Source organism: Aethalodelphis obliquidens, unplaced genomic scaffold (assembly GCF_003676395.1).
Source record: "Aethalodelphis obliquidens isolate GAN/ISIS:26980383/991018 unplaced genomic scaffold, ASM367639v1 scaffold120, whole genome shotgun sequence".
Lineage (NCBI taxonomy): Eukaryota > Metazoa > Chordata > Mammalia > Artiodactyla > Delphinidae > Aethalodelphis > Aethalodelphis obliquidens.
Genome location: NW_020838064.1, coordinates 1,056,105 through 1,073,108, shown reverse-complemented (window position 1 = coordinate 1,073,108; position 17,004 = coordinate 1,056,105).

Genomic DNA, 17,004 nt, shown 5'->3' with positions numbered 1-17,004 from the left:
GCCACTTACCATGTGATCTCACGGAAGTGGTTTAACCTCTCTTGAGTTTCAGTTTTCTCCTTTGTAAAATGGAGACACAGTCCCTTCCAGCTCTAACTGATTTATCAGGCAGCTTTCGGAAATGAAGAGCTCTGCATAGGTGACGTGTCCAGAAAACTAAAATTCACTCCTCAAGCATCACAACTATCTCTACTTTTTCCACTTTGGCTAGAAATCTTTCTAAACCATGTTATACATTCTCCTGCTTCCTTAAACAGAAGATACTCAAGGGGATTAGTCTTTTCTAGATGACTCAGGGTCATGTGGGCTGCATCAGCTTCAGGTATTTTTGTCTCCTCTTGTCATATCTGGGTGTCACTGTGCCAGTCTCTAACAGCCCACAGAATCCCCCATCTTTTCTAGGTTGTTGCTGCTGAGATGCTGTGGGCTGGGAAGCCAGGCAACCAGGCCTGAGAATAATTTGAGGGAGAAGAGAGAGAGAGAGAGAGAGAGAGAGAGAGAGAGAGGACTCGCCTTAGACTGCAGGACAGTCTAGGACGCCTCCACGTTCTCTGCTTCACTGGGAGTCAGACTTGCATCCAAGTCTGACGACTTTACCAGCCTTCCCTGGCTCCTTTCCTGTTTTCTTTCACACAGGCATTTCCTCTAATAAAATCTTTGCATATACTTAATTTATCTTGGCACCTGCTTCTCTAAGGACCCAGATTAATACATGCAGTATATTCAGATGGCCCTCCCAAAAGTCTGCCCTAATTTACACTCCACCTGCAGTGTAGGAGAGCCCCTCTTCACCTGCACTTTTGCCAACACATTGGTCCCACCTTCAAATTGAACCTCCAGTGAGCAAGTGGACACTCCTTCCACTCCCTTGGCAACCCTCAGGGGCATTCTGTCGGCAAATGCATCACTGAGACTGATTTAATTGCTGGTGACAGAAAACCCAACCCCAACTGCCTTAAACACAAAAGGGCTTTTATTTACTCATAGACTTGAAAAGTCCAGAGGTATCTACCTTCAGGCTCAGCTTGATCCAGGAATGTAAGTGATATCGCCAAAGGCATTTGTGTCCATGCTCTGCCTCCATGCTGTTGGCTTGACCCTGAAGCTCCAGTCTCTCCCCTTAGGGAAGCAAAAATGGCCAGGGTAATTCTAAATCTTACACCCTTCAAGAGAATGAGGGGCCTTTCTTTCCCAGAAGCCCTTGCAGTCACCTCCTCTTGCCTCACTGGCTGTACCAGGTTACTTGGCCAACTTTTAACCAATCACTCTGGCCGGAAGACAAGCCTGATTGCTTTAGCCAATCAGGCTCTGTGCAATCAAGGCTGAGAGCTGGGGAGAGCTGGCTTCCCAAAAGGAATTGGAGGTGCTATTTTATCAAAAGAGAGCTAATGTTGAAAGTCATGTTGAAAACAAAACAAAATATCTCTGTTACAAGAAGGCAAGGAGGAGCCAACTTTAAATTTTAAACTCGGGGGGAGGGTTGAAAACATGGAAGAGTAACTGCAGCCTCAGGAGAGTCTTCTTAGAGAAGGGCAGGACCGCATCTTGCCCCATCAAGAGTCCTTGCGGGCTTCCCTGGTGGCGCAGTGGTTGAGAGTCCGCCTGCTGATGCAAGGGACACGGGTTCGTGCCCCGGTCCGGGAAGATCCCACATGCCGCGGAGCGGCTGGGCCCGTGAGCCATGGCCGCTGAGCCTGCGCGTCCAGAGCCTGTGCTCCGCAGCGGGAGAGGCCACAACAGTGAGAGGCCCGCGTACCGCAAAAAAAAAAAAAATTATTTTTTGGCTGCGTTGGGTCTTCGTGGCTGCGCGCGGGCTTTCTCTAGTTGCGGCGAGCGGGGGCTACTCTTCGTTGTGATGCACGGGCTTCTCATTGCGGTGGCTTCTCTTGTTGCGGAGCACAGGCTCTAGGCGTGTGGGCTTTAGCAGTTGTGGCACGTGGGCTCAGTAGTTGTGGCTTGTGGGCTCTAGAGCGCAGGCTCAGTAGTTGTGGCGCACGGGCTTAGTTGCTCCGCGGCATGTGAGATCTTCCCGGACTAGGGCTTGAACCCGTGTCCCCTGCATTGGCAGGCGGATTCTTAACCACTGCACCACCAGGGAAGTCCTGAAAAGGTTTTAAAATGTCACTAACTCCGCCCCCTGTCTCATGATTACCATCCAGTGCAGGGAGCAAGCTATGAGCCACAGGCCAAGTCTGGCCTAGCACCTGTTTTTGTAAGTAAAGTTGTATTGGCACATGGCCATGCCCATTGGTTTACATGTTGTGTTCCCACTACTCAACTACATCAGAGTTGAGTAATTGTGGCAGGGACCACCCGCCCCACAAAGCCTAAAATAGCATCTTATCTGGATTTTGACAGAGAAAGTTGGCTGACTCCTGCTCTAGTGTAACCCCCCCAAAAGTTATTGCTCCCTCTAAATCTCGAGAGAAGCCTGCTCAGACTTCCAGTGCCAACCGTGGGGTGGAACTCACACAGGCAGCCTCAGGATCCCCATCTGAAAAATGGGTGTAAGTGTCTTTCTATGAAAGCCCGCCCTGGAGCTTCAAGATTATACTCTTGCATGTAAAGCACCTGAGGAAGGAGTTGGCACTCGGCAGAGACCTGCTGGTTGGGGAAGCAGAGCCTGAGGCTGTGCCGATTTGAACGGGATTCAGTCCCAGTTCGTTTCACTGGATTCTCATGGTCTCTCCGTTTGTGTAGAAGCCACCCTGGGGTCTGACCTTGGGGAAGTAAATTCCTGTTTCTTTTTTTTTTTTTTTTTTTGCGGTACACGGGCCTCTCACTGTTGTGGCCTCTCCCGCTGCGGAGCACAGGCTCCGGACATGCAGGCTCAGCGGCCATGGCTCACGGGCCCAGCCGCTCCGCGGCATGTGGGATCCTCCCGGACTGGGGCATGAACCTGTGTCCCCTGCATCGGCAGGCGGACTCTCAACCACTGCGCCACCAGGGAAGCCCAAATTCCTATTTCTTAACCAAGCCATTCCCAAATTGCCCTGGATTGGGTCTGAGGGGCTCACACATCATGTCTTGTCTCCTAGATGGGTGGCCAGATGCTGCCCCCACTGCTGCACCCCTCCCAGGGGCCTCCTCCCTCTGAGTGAGACAGCCCTTAGCCCATCCACAAGCAGACTTCCCTCAGTGATCCTCTCAGCCACCACATCTAAGGCCAGCTGAACTGACCTAGAAGGTTCTGAGGTCATAAGACTCCAGGCCTCACCTCAGACTTCCAACGTGTACACATGGAAATCTTGGCAAATGGAGATGGATTCGGGTTTGGAGTTAGAGTTTGGGGCCAACAATCGCTACCTTAAACAAAGAAGCAAAAATTTATGGAAAGTATACAGAGAGTATATCTCACGGGAAGGAATGAAAAATGGGAGAGACAAGACTTGAAAAGGACAGGCACAGTCTCAGTGTGGTAGGTAGAATTCTAAGAATGACCCCCACATTCTCCTCCCCTTGAATGTGGGTGGAATCTGTGAATTTGCTAAGATAGCACATTGATGATTATGTTATGTTATATAGCAAAGTTGATTCTGCAGATGTAATTAAGGTTTCTAATAAGTTGACTCTGGGTTCCTAAAAAGGGAGATTATCCAGGTGGGGCTAATCTAATCACATGAGCTCTTTAAAAGCAGAGTTTTCTCTGGCTCATAGCGGAAGAAGAACTCAGAGAGACTCCCAGTGTAAGAAATATTTGATGCACCGTTACTGGTTTTGGAGAAGGAGGGGACGCTCAGAGGTGAGAGTGGCCCCGGCTGATGGCCAGCAGGAGGCTGGGATCAGTCCTATAACTACAGGGAAGTGAATTACCCAACCCACCTGAATGAGCTTCACCAGGGCCTCCAGAAAAAACCTCAGCCCAGCCGGCATCTTGATTTCAACTTTGTGAGACTCAAAGCAGTAAATCCAGCCAAGCCTACCCGACTTCTCTAACCTGCAGAAACGTGAGATAATAAATGGTTCTTGTTTTGGTTTTTGTTTCAGTTCATAGATAATGACTTTCATGCTATCTTTGTTACAGTTTAAATTTTATATTATTATTACATATTTATTACAGTATTTTTAAGCACAATCTGAAAAAACCGAGTAACAATTTTCTATGCTGCACGACAAATTACCACGAATGTAGGGGCTTAAGCCAAAACAAATTTGTTATCTCACAGCTTCTGTGGTTCAAAAGTCCACATGTGGCTCTGGGTCTCATCTGGCTGAAATCAAGGTGTCAGCTGGGCTGTGGTCTCATTTGAGGCTCGGGTCCTCTTCCCACCTTTACTGGTTGTTGACAGAGCTCCTTGTAGCTGTAGGTGTAGCTGAGGCCCTCAGCTCCTGGAGGCTGCCCACTGCTCTGCCACATGGCACTCTCCACACATGGCAGTTGGCTTCTTCAAGGTCATCTGGAGAACATCAGCGAGGCTTGAATTTCTTGCCTTCCTCTGACTCTGACCTCTAGAACCAGATTCTGAGGGTTCCTGTGGTTAATTCAGACCCACTCAGGATAATCTCCCTTTTGATTAACTGAAAGTCAACAGATTTAGGGACCCCAATTATATTTGCGAAATCCTTTCACCTTTGCCATATAATGTAACTTAATCCATGAGGTCCCAAGTATTCACAGGACCCACCCACACTCAAGGGGGAGGGGACTGTACCGGGAGTGTACACCAGGGGGGCGCCAGTCTTGGGAGCCATCTTAGAATTCCACCTGCCAAATTTATTGAGCATTTACCAGTCTCTCTACCAACTGCTTTATTGTATTCATTTAACCTACACATCAATCCCATGAAGGAGGAACTATTGCTTTCCCCATTGCACACGTGAGCAAGGCCAGGCACCAAGAGGTTAAGAGACTGGTCACACAGTTAGTGAGCGGCAGAGCCAGGGTTCAGACCCTGCTGTCTGCCTCTCCTATTTCTCTCTCTGTCTCTGTGTTTGTACCTCTCTATGCTCATGTGCACGTCTCTGTGTGTGCATGTCTGTCTGTCCCTCTCCTTTTTTCTTTGTGTGTGTCTCTCCCCCCTCTCTGTCTGTCTCTCTTTCTTACACACACACGCATACACACACACACTCACAACACCTCCCCTCAATCCTTTCCTTCCCCCACCTTTTGGTGAATGTTTGCTTTCAGAGAGTTGTTTGGAAGGGCTTGAAGGGATGAGGATGTTTAACAAAAGGAAGGGTTAGGGAGCTCGTAAATCTGATCTTATTAATTGCTCACAATTACTGAGCACTTACTGTGTTCCAGGTGCTGTGCTAAGCTAAGCACGTTACATCCATCATCTCACTCATCCTCACAACAACCCCAGTCGCTATGATATCCATTTGACCGACAAGGAAATGGGGGCTCAGAGAAGTTAAGCTACTTGCCCAAGGTCACACAGTAAGTGACCAGGTCAGGATGCCCACCTCACATTAGTCCAACCAGCTGCTGGCTTTCCCCTACTCCCTACCGCCTCTCCATCACGGTGAGCAGCTGAGGCCGTCCTGCTGCCTGAAACCTCAGCTCACGTGGAAGGGGAGCAAGAGACAAACAGAAGTCCCTGCCTCTCCCTCCCTCTCCCTGCCTCCCAACCCCACAGTTCTCTCGCCCTGCTTTGCATTCACGACAACATCAATCTTGTTCCAACCCCAGAGCTTGGGAGCCCCGCTGGGCAGGCAGTCTCTGAGTCACTGCACACTGGCAGACGATGCTAAACTAATTTCCCAGCATCTTTGGGAAGGATTTGGTTTCTGTCTCCCCAGCTAAGAGCCACACAGACGGTGGCGGCAGGCTGGCAGGACCCAGGGGCTCCCTGCCTGGTCTGGGAGAGCCCAGTCTGAGATGTGATAAGATCCTGATTAGCAAAGTGGCTGGGCTTGGAAAGGATCCAGGCTGCGGCCTGAACTGGATTAAGGGACGGGACATTTGGTGCCAAACCACAGGGATGGTGCTAAAACATCCCTAGAAATCTAACCAGATAGAGAAAATTGTCATTATTTTTTACAGTGACTTACAGGACTCCTACTACATGGAGAGATGATTTAATCTTCATTACAACTCTACAAGGTAGGCATCATTTATTATTGCCTTTTTACACATGGGGAAAGTGAGGCACGGTGTTCCAGTCACTTGCTCAAAGCCACAAACCTGGTAGGTGATGGAGCCAGAGTTTTAATCCTGACCACCTGACTCAATAGGACACCAAATCATTAGCCTGACCGGATGTCCACACATCTTGGTCCAACCCTGATGATAGCACCCATAGAAGGAAAAACAGTAAGTCGGGGGAAAAAAGCCATCCTGGTATTTCCCAAAGTCTTTAAGAGACTTCCTATTTCAGACTGTGACTAGGGTTAAGGAGTTTCAGAAGCACAGCACGGTTTCCTAAATAGAGATGACAGCTAACATGTTTCTCTTTGGTGAGTCAAGAGGAACCGAGCAACGGCCTGAAGAACAAATCCATTCCTGGCAGCTCTTTTCTTCCCCGTTTGCTTTCATTCTCTCTGCATCACAAATTGGACACAGCTTTCAGGGGCAAGTTCTCTAGGATTAAATGATTAAAATGGAAAGGTTTCCCAAACAAGAAATCCCTGTATTAAAGATCACTTTTTTCCTAAGAAAAATAAATGAATGAATCACTCCAAAAAACAAAACAAAACAAAAAACAGTAAGTCGGTCAACATCTTTCTCTCTCTGGAATTGGTTTTGAATTGGTCCCCAAGTGAGTAGTGATGCTGGGTTTCAAAGCAGGCCTAGCCATCTTCCTGACCTGCATCTTCCTGCTTCTCCTGCAGGGCTCAGGGTGCTACTTTCCATTAGTTAATTCCATCAACAGAGGCAGTGTGGGCTGAGGAGCCAGAGCAGAGCAGCCAAGTTCAAGTTCCAGCTTTGCTGCTGCCTATGGCCTTGAGCACTTAAGTCCCTGAACTTCAGTTTCCTTGCCTGAAAAAAAGGCATCGATGATGCCTACCTTGCTGACTGTTCAGAACTGGCCTAGAGAGGTGTATATATATGTTCCCTCGTGTGGATAAAGGCATATGGTCAGCCCTCAATCAATGACAGTGGCAGAAGTGACACAGCAGTAATTGTTGCAGTAATCCTATTGGTTAAGTACACAGACTTTAGAGCCCATCTGGGTTCAAAGCTATATCGTCCTCTATACAGTCATCTGTAAAGTGGGGATACTATTAATACCCACACTTTATTTTTTTTAAGATTTATTATTATTTAATTTATCGTTTTTGGCTGTGTCGGGTCTTCGTTGAGGCATGAGGGGTCTTTTCGTTGTGGCGCGCGGACTCTTCATTGTGGCGCTCGGGCTTCTCTCTAGTTGCGGCAGCAGGCTCTCTCGTTGAGGCACGCAAGCTCAGTACTTGTGCCGTGCGGGCTTAATTGCCCCGCGTCATGTGGGATCTTAGTTCCCTGACCAGGGATCGAACCCATGTCCCCTGCATTGTAAGGAGGATTCTTTACCACTGGACCACCAGGGAAGTCCTGCCCACACTTTAATTAGTTAAAATATATAAAAGTTTAGGACACCACCTGCAAACTAAATACTCATAACGTTACTTAAAATCATGATAGCAGAAACACTACATGTCCACTTCAACCTTGACCTTGGCTTTGGCAGATGGATATTAAGATTCTGCCAAATGGACTCATTTTAACCAAAGTCTTATTACAGCAAAGCAATCAGTAATAGAGTGGATATTGTGTACAATTCAGTGGTATTTAGTATAAAATGGTAAATTTTATGTTATATGTATTTTACCACAAGTTTTAAAAGTATTCTACCCATTCATTTGTTCATCCTAGCAACGTCACAAAGTCTGGACTATTTCGGACAGATGTTGAGTGATCTTTGGGTTATAGTATTATTTTATTCAAAGGATATTGCTGGCCATACAGTGATATTTGAACAAGTGGAACTGTTCCCTCTGCTATGAGAGAAGTTTTCCCAGCCTGCGGTCTGGTGAATGTGCCGTACTGACTGACAGTGGGATCGTAAGTAAACGCAGCCCAGGAGAGCTCGGCTCTGTTCGGATCCAGGGCCAGCCGCAAAAGGCGTAACTGTTCACAGCCCCCTCCAAGCATCATTGCAAGCGCGTTTCACGGCCATGGGAATAGCCCTTTAGAGTCCGTTTTCTTAATGATTCTCTGTGGTTCACAATATACCATAAATTTATGAAGTTAAACACGCCTCTGCCAGAACATCAGGCTGGAAAGGATATGACAGGCACCAGTTGAAACCCAGTTTATTTAAAACCCAGTTACCCAGGGGCTTCCCTGGTGGCGCAGTGGTTGAGAGTCCGCCTGCCGATGCAGGGGACGCGGGTTCGTGCCCTGGTCCGGGAAGATCCCACATGTCGCGGAGCGGCTGGGCCCGTGAGCCATGGCCACTGAGCCTGCACGTCCGGAGCCTGTGCTCCGCGATGGGAGAGGCCACAACAGTGAGAGGCCCGCGTACCGCAAAAAAAAAAAAACAACCCAGTTATCTGAAACAACAACTTTGGAAGAATGCAACTTATCTCATGGACCTTCTCTCCTGGTTAAGAGCTGCCCCATGGCTTTTGGAACTGAGGACCCCAAACCTCAGGTGTCTGAAAGTTGGCCATTACAGGCAAAATGCCCTCTGTTCATCTTACTTGGCATCATTACAGTTTGGCAAGGTTTCTTCTCAGAGAAACACTAGGGGTCCAGGAGCCTGGAGCATTCATGTGGTAGCAGGTAGGAATCAAACATGCCCAGCAGCACCACCTGACATTCCCAAAGCCCCACTGGAGCACATATGGGTAGCAGGTGCTTTGAATGTGATGGTGGGTTTCAGTGTGAAAGCTGGACTCTGAGGTCCACACAGGAAAATCCTAGCACTGTTTAAATTTTTTAAAAAATCTTGTAGATAGCAAAGAACTGTGTCTGTGATTGCCTGAGATGTTGTTTAGTTTTTATTTTCAGAGCTAATCACAGGTTTTATTCCTTGCACTTGGAGAAGGCAAATCCCAGCTGAGTCCTATTGATCCTTTTCTTGCTTCTGGACTGCATCCTCTTTGGATAATTGGCATCAGTGAGCTCAACAAATTCCAGCCTTTTTCCTGAGAGACTGGGGAGCCTGAGTAATACATGGCAGTAAAGATACTTTCTTGATTCTGTAGGGGATGTAGCCAGGCTCCTGGTTCTCCGGGAGATATAAATCTTAGGCCTCATCAGGCCACCTCCCTTCAATCTCTAGCTGTCAGTATCTCTGGGAACATCAGGGGCCTCCCAGGAGCAAAGAAGCTGTAATTCTCACATGGAACCCAACATATCTGCAACTCGAAGTAACTTGGGATGTTAATATTTTAACTGTATCACTGATAACTCTAACCTGTATATAACCAAGTCTTCTTGGATCAATCTTTTCTTTAATCATAGTGTCAGCTATGAGCCCCCAATTTATAAAAACATACTTGTGAATGGAAGAATTTTTTTTTTTTTTATCATTCAGGAATATATAAATAGCTGAAGGGTTTTTCTGGTTGAGATGAAACTCAGAAAGGGTCTGTATGCCACCCCCAGGAAATAGACACCAGTGCCCACAGAAGATAAAATCTCATAAATGACCAGCTTGGGGCCACCCAGTGGCTTCATTTCTGGAAATTGTGTGGGATATTATGGCAGATACTGCTGGTTCCTTACCTGGTAACTATTTTTACTTTTTTATTCATCAGTCAAATTCTGGTTTTGTCGGATATCTTGTGGCCATGAGCTTTAAGGAATACAGTGCGTCTCCCCAGCCCCACTGAATAGGGAGGGTGAATACTGAATATTTCGAGACAATCATGGTAATTCTGCTACCTTTGCCAGCAACTGGTTCGTAAATGAGCATGTGATATCGTTCTGGCTAATGAAGGAAAGCCTGGAGGGTGGGGCTCTGTGAAAATTTTCTCTTCTCATAAATGTACACATTTGGATATTGTTTTGTGGGGATGTGATGTTTGGAGCTGTGTCAGTTATCTCGCAACCATGAAGATCAACGTTATATTTGGCAATGTGGAAAGCTAGAAGGAACTTAGGTCTTTGATGATACTATTGAGCCACTGGGACCCCTCCCCTCGTGAGGCATCTTGTTATGTTATTTTGTATATTGACCTTGGATTCTGCTACCTTGTTAAACTCACTTATTAGTTCTAGCAGTTGTTTTGTAGATTCTTTAGGCTTTTCTATGTAAATAATCATGTCATCTGCAAATAGAGACAGTTTTACTTCTTTGTTTATAATTTTTATGCTTTTATTTTATATCTGAGCCCCCAATCCCATCTTCTTTAACCTCTAAATTAGATTTCTTTTTTCTTTTTTTTTTAATCATCTGGTCCCAAATGCCTATGCTCAGCTTGACTTTTTTAGAGATTAACTCGTCCAATAATCCCCTTGAAGTTTCTGCCCATGTCATCACAAATAAGAATAGTCTTGGAAGGCAGAAACAATGGAATAGGGAGGAGGGAGGCTTTCCTTCATTTCTTTAATCTGCCAAGCCCTCTTCCCCAACTCCCACCCCACCATCACCCCACAACCTGCAACTCATCCACAGGCCTCCAGCAACCACACATCCTACGTGATCTTGGTCCTGTACTATTTGCCTCAACTTGCCTTTCACTCACAGGCGATAAATTCTGGACTTTCCTGACTTCCAACTCTGAGACTGCCAATTTTTCTTCTTGCCAGCTGCATGTCACTCTTTGATCCCAATTCTTTTTTTTTTTTTTTTGCAGTATAGTTGATTTAAAATGTTGTGTTAATTTCTGCTGTACAGCAAAGTGATTCAGTTATACATTCTTTTTTTAATATTCTTTTCCATGATGGTTTATCATAGGATATTGAATATAGTTCCCTGTGCTATACAGTAGGTTCTTGTTGTTTATCTGTTTTATACATAGTAGTTTGTATCTGCTAATCCCAAATTCCTGATTTATCCCTTTCCCGACCTTTCCCCTTTGGTAGCCATAAGTTTGTTTCTTCTGTGTCTATGAGTCTGTTTCTGTTTTGTAAATAAGTTCATTTGAGTCATATTTTAGATTCCACATATAAGTGATATCATATGGTATTTGTCTTTCTCTTTCTGACTTACTTCACTTAGTATGATAATCTCTGGGTCCATCCATGTTGCTACAAATGGCATTATTTCATTGTCTTTTATGGCTGAGTAGTATTCCATTGTGTATATGTACCACATCTTTATCCATTCATCTATCGATGCACATTTAGGTTTTCTCCATGTCTTGGCTATTATGAATAGTGCTGCTATGAGCATAGGGGTGCATGTATCTTTTCAAATGAGACTTTTGTCTAAAAATATGCCCAGGGAAGGGGTTGCTGGATCATATGGCAATTCTACTTTTAGTTTTCTGAGGACCCTCCATACTGTTCTCCATCGTGGCTGCACCAACTTACATTCCCACCAACAGTGTAGGAGGGTTCCCTTTTCTCCACACCTTCTCCAGCATTTGTTATTTGTAGACTTTTTTTTTTTTTAGATGTTGGGGGTAGGAGTTTATTAATTAATTTATTTATTTTTGTGTGTGTTGGGTCTTTGTTTCTGTGCAAGGGCTTTCTCTAGTTGTGGCAAGCGGGGGCCACTCTTCATCGCGGTGCGCGGGCCTCTCACTATCGCGGCCTCTCGTTGCGGAGCATCGGCTCCAGACGCACAGGCTCAGTAGTTGTGGCTCACGGGCCTAGTTGCTCTGCGGCATGTGGGATCCTCCCAGACCAGGGCTCGGACCCGTGTCCCCTGCATTAGCAGGCAGATTCTCAATGACTGCGCCACCAGGGAAACCCCTGTTATTTGTAGACTTTTTAATGATGGCCATTCTGACCAGTGTGAGGTAGTACCTCGTTGTACTTTTGATTTGCATTTCTCTAATAATCAGTGATGTTGAGCAACTTTTCATGTGCCTATTGGCCATCTGTATTTCTTCTTTGGAGAAATGTCTATGTAGGCCTTCGGCTTACTTTTCGATTGGGTTGTTTGTTTTTTGTTGTTGAGTTGTATGAGCTGTTTGTATATTTTGGGAATTAAGCCCTTGTTGTGCACCCAGTTCTTGATGCAATTTTTCTGCTCGGCGCTCTGGGAACCTGGTTGTGGTACCCACCCCTCTGTAGGCAAAAAGGCTGCTCAGGTCTGCCAGACCTCTGAGACCACACTTCTGATAAGATCTCCTCCCTGTCAGAGTGGAGGAACCAGCTGTATTCTATCCCATTCTTTCATATTCCATGCTTAAATATTTAGCTCAGAAGCTCTCACGGATCTATGAAAGCAATGGCAGGAGGGGGAGCAGTTTTAGGTGAGCAAAGGGCTGCACATGGTCAAAATATCTCTTCTTCTCCCCGTTTGAAAACTCACTGCCAGCCCCCTCACTCCTTCCTAACTGCTCGCCCATCTCTGACTCTCCCGTTAGCCGGTCACACATAGCTTTTCCCACACCCCCAAACAGACCAGAGGCCAGGCCCCTGTTGCACCCACTTTTTAAAGAACACTTTCTATCTTCAATTTCATTAAAAAGGATAATATAAAAATATTACTCCACGTGTCCTGCCTCCTATCTCTCCAGCACAATTTGAATTTAATTTTGCTGGGAGAAAAGGAAGAACTCTCAATATCCCTCTTTTATCCTCTGATTTCATTATAAATTGTGAGAATTAAAGCAGTATAATCGTATCATTCAGGGATGTTTTCAGGAAATTGACATTAAAAGGGAATTAAAGAAAAAAATGTCCATTTTTTATCTAGTTAGTGAAAATTTGGAGAGAATAATATTCTTTAACCAGACTTGCCTGTTATCTCCGACAGATTCTTTCCAACACCATTTAGAGAGTAAATGACATCAACGTGAAAAGTGGAAATGTATACTGTACAAATATTCTCACTATTCTAATCAAAAGGAAGATAGATCAGCCAGAAGTTTAAAGCAGTTAAGGCAATTTGGTGCCTTTCAGGCTGGATTTGGTTCTTAGACACAGTTTGTTTGTTTTGTATAGTGGGAACTTTTTTTTTTGGCTGCCCTGCACAGTTTGTGGGCTCTTAGTTCACCCCACTAGGGATCAAACCCGGGCCCACGGCAGTGAAATCACTGAGTCCTAACCACTGGACCGCCAGGGAATTCCACTGGAAACTTTTAAAATAATTAGTTGCTACGGTTTGTTACCCTGATGACTTCCCAACTCCCTTCTCTCTGCCCATATCCACTACAGAGATTGAAAAAAGCCAGATACTTGTGTTTATGTGTCATTTCCTGATTTTGATTATTCTACTGTGGTTTTCTATAAGAATAAACTTGTACTTGGGAAACACACTGTGAGATACGTAGAGGTAAAGTGCACGCTGTTTGCAACTTATTTTTAAATAATTCAAAAAATAGAGAATAGTAAAGCAAATGTGGCAAAAAGTTAATTGGAGAATGTGGGTGAAGGATATATGGTTGTTCTTTATATTATTCTTGCAACTTTGCTGTGTTTGAAATTATTTCAAAATAAAGTTACCAAAAGTGAGAAAAAAATTTTTAAGAAAAAGAAAAGGAAAAAAGTGAGATACTCACTGTCCTAGCCCACCTTGAAGCTAAATGTGGTCATGTGACCAAAGTTTGGCCCATGAACTATAAGTCAAGACCTGCTGGGCTTTTGTTGACCCTCATGAGGAACACTTAAGGATGCTCTCCCATCTTCTTCTGCATTCCACAACTGGAATGCAGATGTGATGTTTGAGCTCTGATAACCATATTATGATCATGAGACAACAAGACTAAGTGCAAAAAAAGCCGGTATTTGAAGGATGTATGTGTAAGGAGAAAGAGCCTGGTCCTTGATTACACTGAGGAATTACTGAGTCAGCTCTGTGACTCCCAGTCTCTGGTTTCTTGTGTCCTTGCCTTTTAAGCTGTTCATAGTAACTTGCAGCCAAAAGCATTCCTAATACAGTTGCTGTGCTCAACTCTTCTTATTTAAACTCCACAAATAAATCCTTACCCCTTTTCAAAGAATGAGAAAGGGCAGATATTCCCTCTCTCAGTTCCCTGAAATCCAGGGTGCTGGGACATGCAAACCAGGTGCTGCCAGTTGAAGATCACACCCAGTATTCTGAACGTGGGGGGCAGTTGGAAGATGCCAAAGGCAATGGGATTGATGGTCTAGGGGGGCGTTGCTCAATGTCCCATGGCAGGGGTGCCAATGTTAGCTTTCTCCCAGCCTGCTCCCCTCACGTGACCTGGCTGAGTTCCCAGCTGCTGGGCCTCTCGTGGATGTTGCCCACTTCCTGAGTCCAGTTCCCCACCTTGCAGTTAATTTTCTGAGCCACCTAATATACCTTTCCCATAAACCCTTTTTCTGCTAAGCCATCTTGAGAAGATTCTGTTAGCCGTTGGTATCCCTGATGGTATAATTGCACACATCTAAAAATCAGAAAATTCACATCAAAATCCACATTTCTGACTTGTCTTGAAAAATGAGATTCTGCAATAGTGGGGCTGAATGGCAGCAACAACCTCCCTTTAAGTGGTGTATTGTAGTTACCTAAGCGGCACTTGGGCTTGTGTCTTCCAGTCCTAGCTGTCCGTATTAAATGTTTCCTTTAAAACTTTTCTTCATTTATATCTTATCAGAAATACTCAGCACTTTAACATCCAGTTAACCCATTTTAACTCTGTCAAAATTTTTTTGAGATAAGTCAGATTTGGTAACTGCATGTAGTAGGTACCGATAAAAACATACAAAGTGGATGAATAAATGAATATAAAGAATGATTGTAGCATCTGGAGGTGTTTCACCTGGAGAAAAGAACATGAAGTCTGTAAATAACCAAAGGGATATTAGATGAAAGAAGAGTATGTGTGCTTTGGATTGACCCAAAAGTCAGAACTAGAGCTGTCGTGTGGAATTTATACAAAAGCAAGTTTCCCTTTAGACTAAGAAAAACCACAAATAATTTGAGCTGCTCATCATGGAAGGGGCTGGCTGCTGAAGCACAGAATAAAACCCTGTGACTGAAGGTATTCACACCAAGACTAGATGGGTATTGGGCAGGGATGTAGGAATTTCTGCGCTCAGTGAATGTTGCGGAGGAATCACTTGAGAATCTTGTTACTGTATAGACTGATTCAGTTAGTTTGGGGGTGGGGCCTGAGGTTCTGCACTTTTTTTTTCTTTTTTAATTTTTTGCTGCATTGGGTCTTTGTTGCTGTGCGCTGGCTTTCTCTAGTTGCGGGGAGCGGGGGCTACTCTTCATTGTAGTGCACGGGCTTCTCATTGCGGTGGCTTCTCTTGTTGCGGAGAACAGGCTCTAGGCACGTGGGCTTCAGTAGTTGTGGCACATGGGCTCAGTAGTTGTGGCTCATGGGCTCTAGAGCGCAGGCTCAGTAGTTGTGGCACACGGGCTTAGTTGCTCCATGGCATGTGGGATCTTCCCGGACCAGGGCTCAAACCTGTGTCCCCTCGATTGGTGGGCTGATTCTAAACCACTGTGCCACCAGGGAATTCCCGAGGTTCTGCATTTTTAACAGGTTCTCAGGGGGAGGCTGATGATCCTGGTGCACAGACCACACTTCGAGTATCTAGAAATTAGATTAGCTCAGAGCCCCCTTAGGACTCTGGCATTCTATGAATCTACTGTGGATGTCTCTAAGCTCTAAACCTATAGGATCCATATCTGCCCTATCTTTTGTTTTGTCCCAAATACCTAGCTCAGTGCCTGGTACATAGTAGGGTGCTCAACATACAATGTTAGTGAAGAACACTATTCGGTAATAAAAAACTGAGCGACAGAGGCCAGTCTCCAAAGATCATCTATAGAAGATGACATCTACATGAGATTCTTGAGAAGATAAACCTGTAGTGACACAGAACATATCAGTGCTTGTCAGGAGTTAGGGCTGGGGGAGAATGTAATTACAAAAGAAAAGCACAACGGGGTTTCTGGGGGTGATGAAATGGTTCTGTATTCTGTTTGTGATGGTGGTTATAGAAATCTATACATGTGTTAAAATTCATAGATCTGTTCACCAAAAAGTCAATTTTAATGTATGATAATTTTTTAATAAAATAAGTATTTAAAAAATAATTATTGGGCTTCCCTGGTGGCGCAGTGGTTGAGAGTCCGCCTGCCGATGCAGGGGACAAGGGTTCATGCCCCGGTCTGGGAAGATCCCACATGCCGCGGAGCGGCTGGGCCCATGAGCCATGGCCGCTGAGCCTGCGTGACCAGAGCCTGTGCTCCGCAACGGGAGAGACCACAGCAGTGAGAGGCCCGTGTACAGCAAAAAAAAAAAAAAAGAAAGAAATAATAATAATAATTATTATTATTGAAAACATGTATTTTCTGAATCACATTAATTGAATACCTACCCTGGGCCAACCCAGAGCCAGGTACTGAGGATTTAAAGACAAATGAGACAAACCCCTCACTCCCAACCTGTTTCCTCCATGTTGTTAAAACTGCTCTGTGAAAATAATTATCCAAGAGTCGTAAGGGACAAATGGTGGTGCAGAAACCATCTAAGTCTTCATCAGTTTGTAATCACCATTGTTTACACTGGGAATTAAGATGAGTACTAATTACATTCTGTGTTTTTGATGGGCTTGGAAGAAGTTCCAGGAAACCTGCTCAAATTGCCTTATTTATTAACCTGTCCCCACTTAACAAGTCCATGTGTTTGCCTCCAGACTTAACCTTGGAGACTGTCAAATCCATCCAAGAGGAAAGCCAGTTTGCATAATCCAGTCTAGATGCCAAATGACAGATGAAACAGATCCAGCCCAGAGCAGAGGGAATCTTGACTCAGAACTTGTAAAAATTCAAACAATACAGAAATCTAAAATGTGCGGATAGCTGCTGCTGACAGTTTGGTATATATTCCTCCAGTGTTTTTTCCTATGCACATACTAACATATGTCTATAAATTATTTTTATTTTATTTATTTATTTTTGGTACGCGGGCCTCTCACTGCTGTGGCCTCTCCCGTTGTGGAGCACAGGCTCCGGACGCGCAGGCCCAGTGGCCATG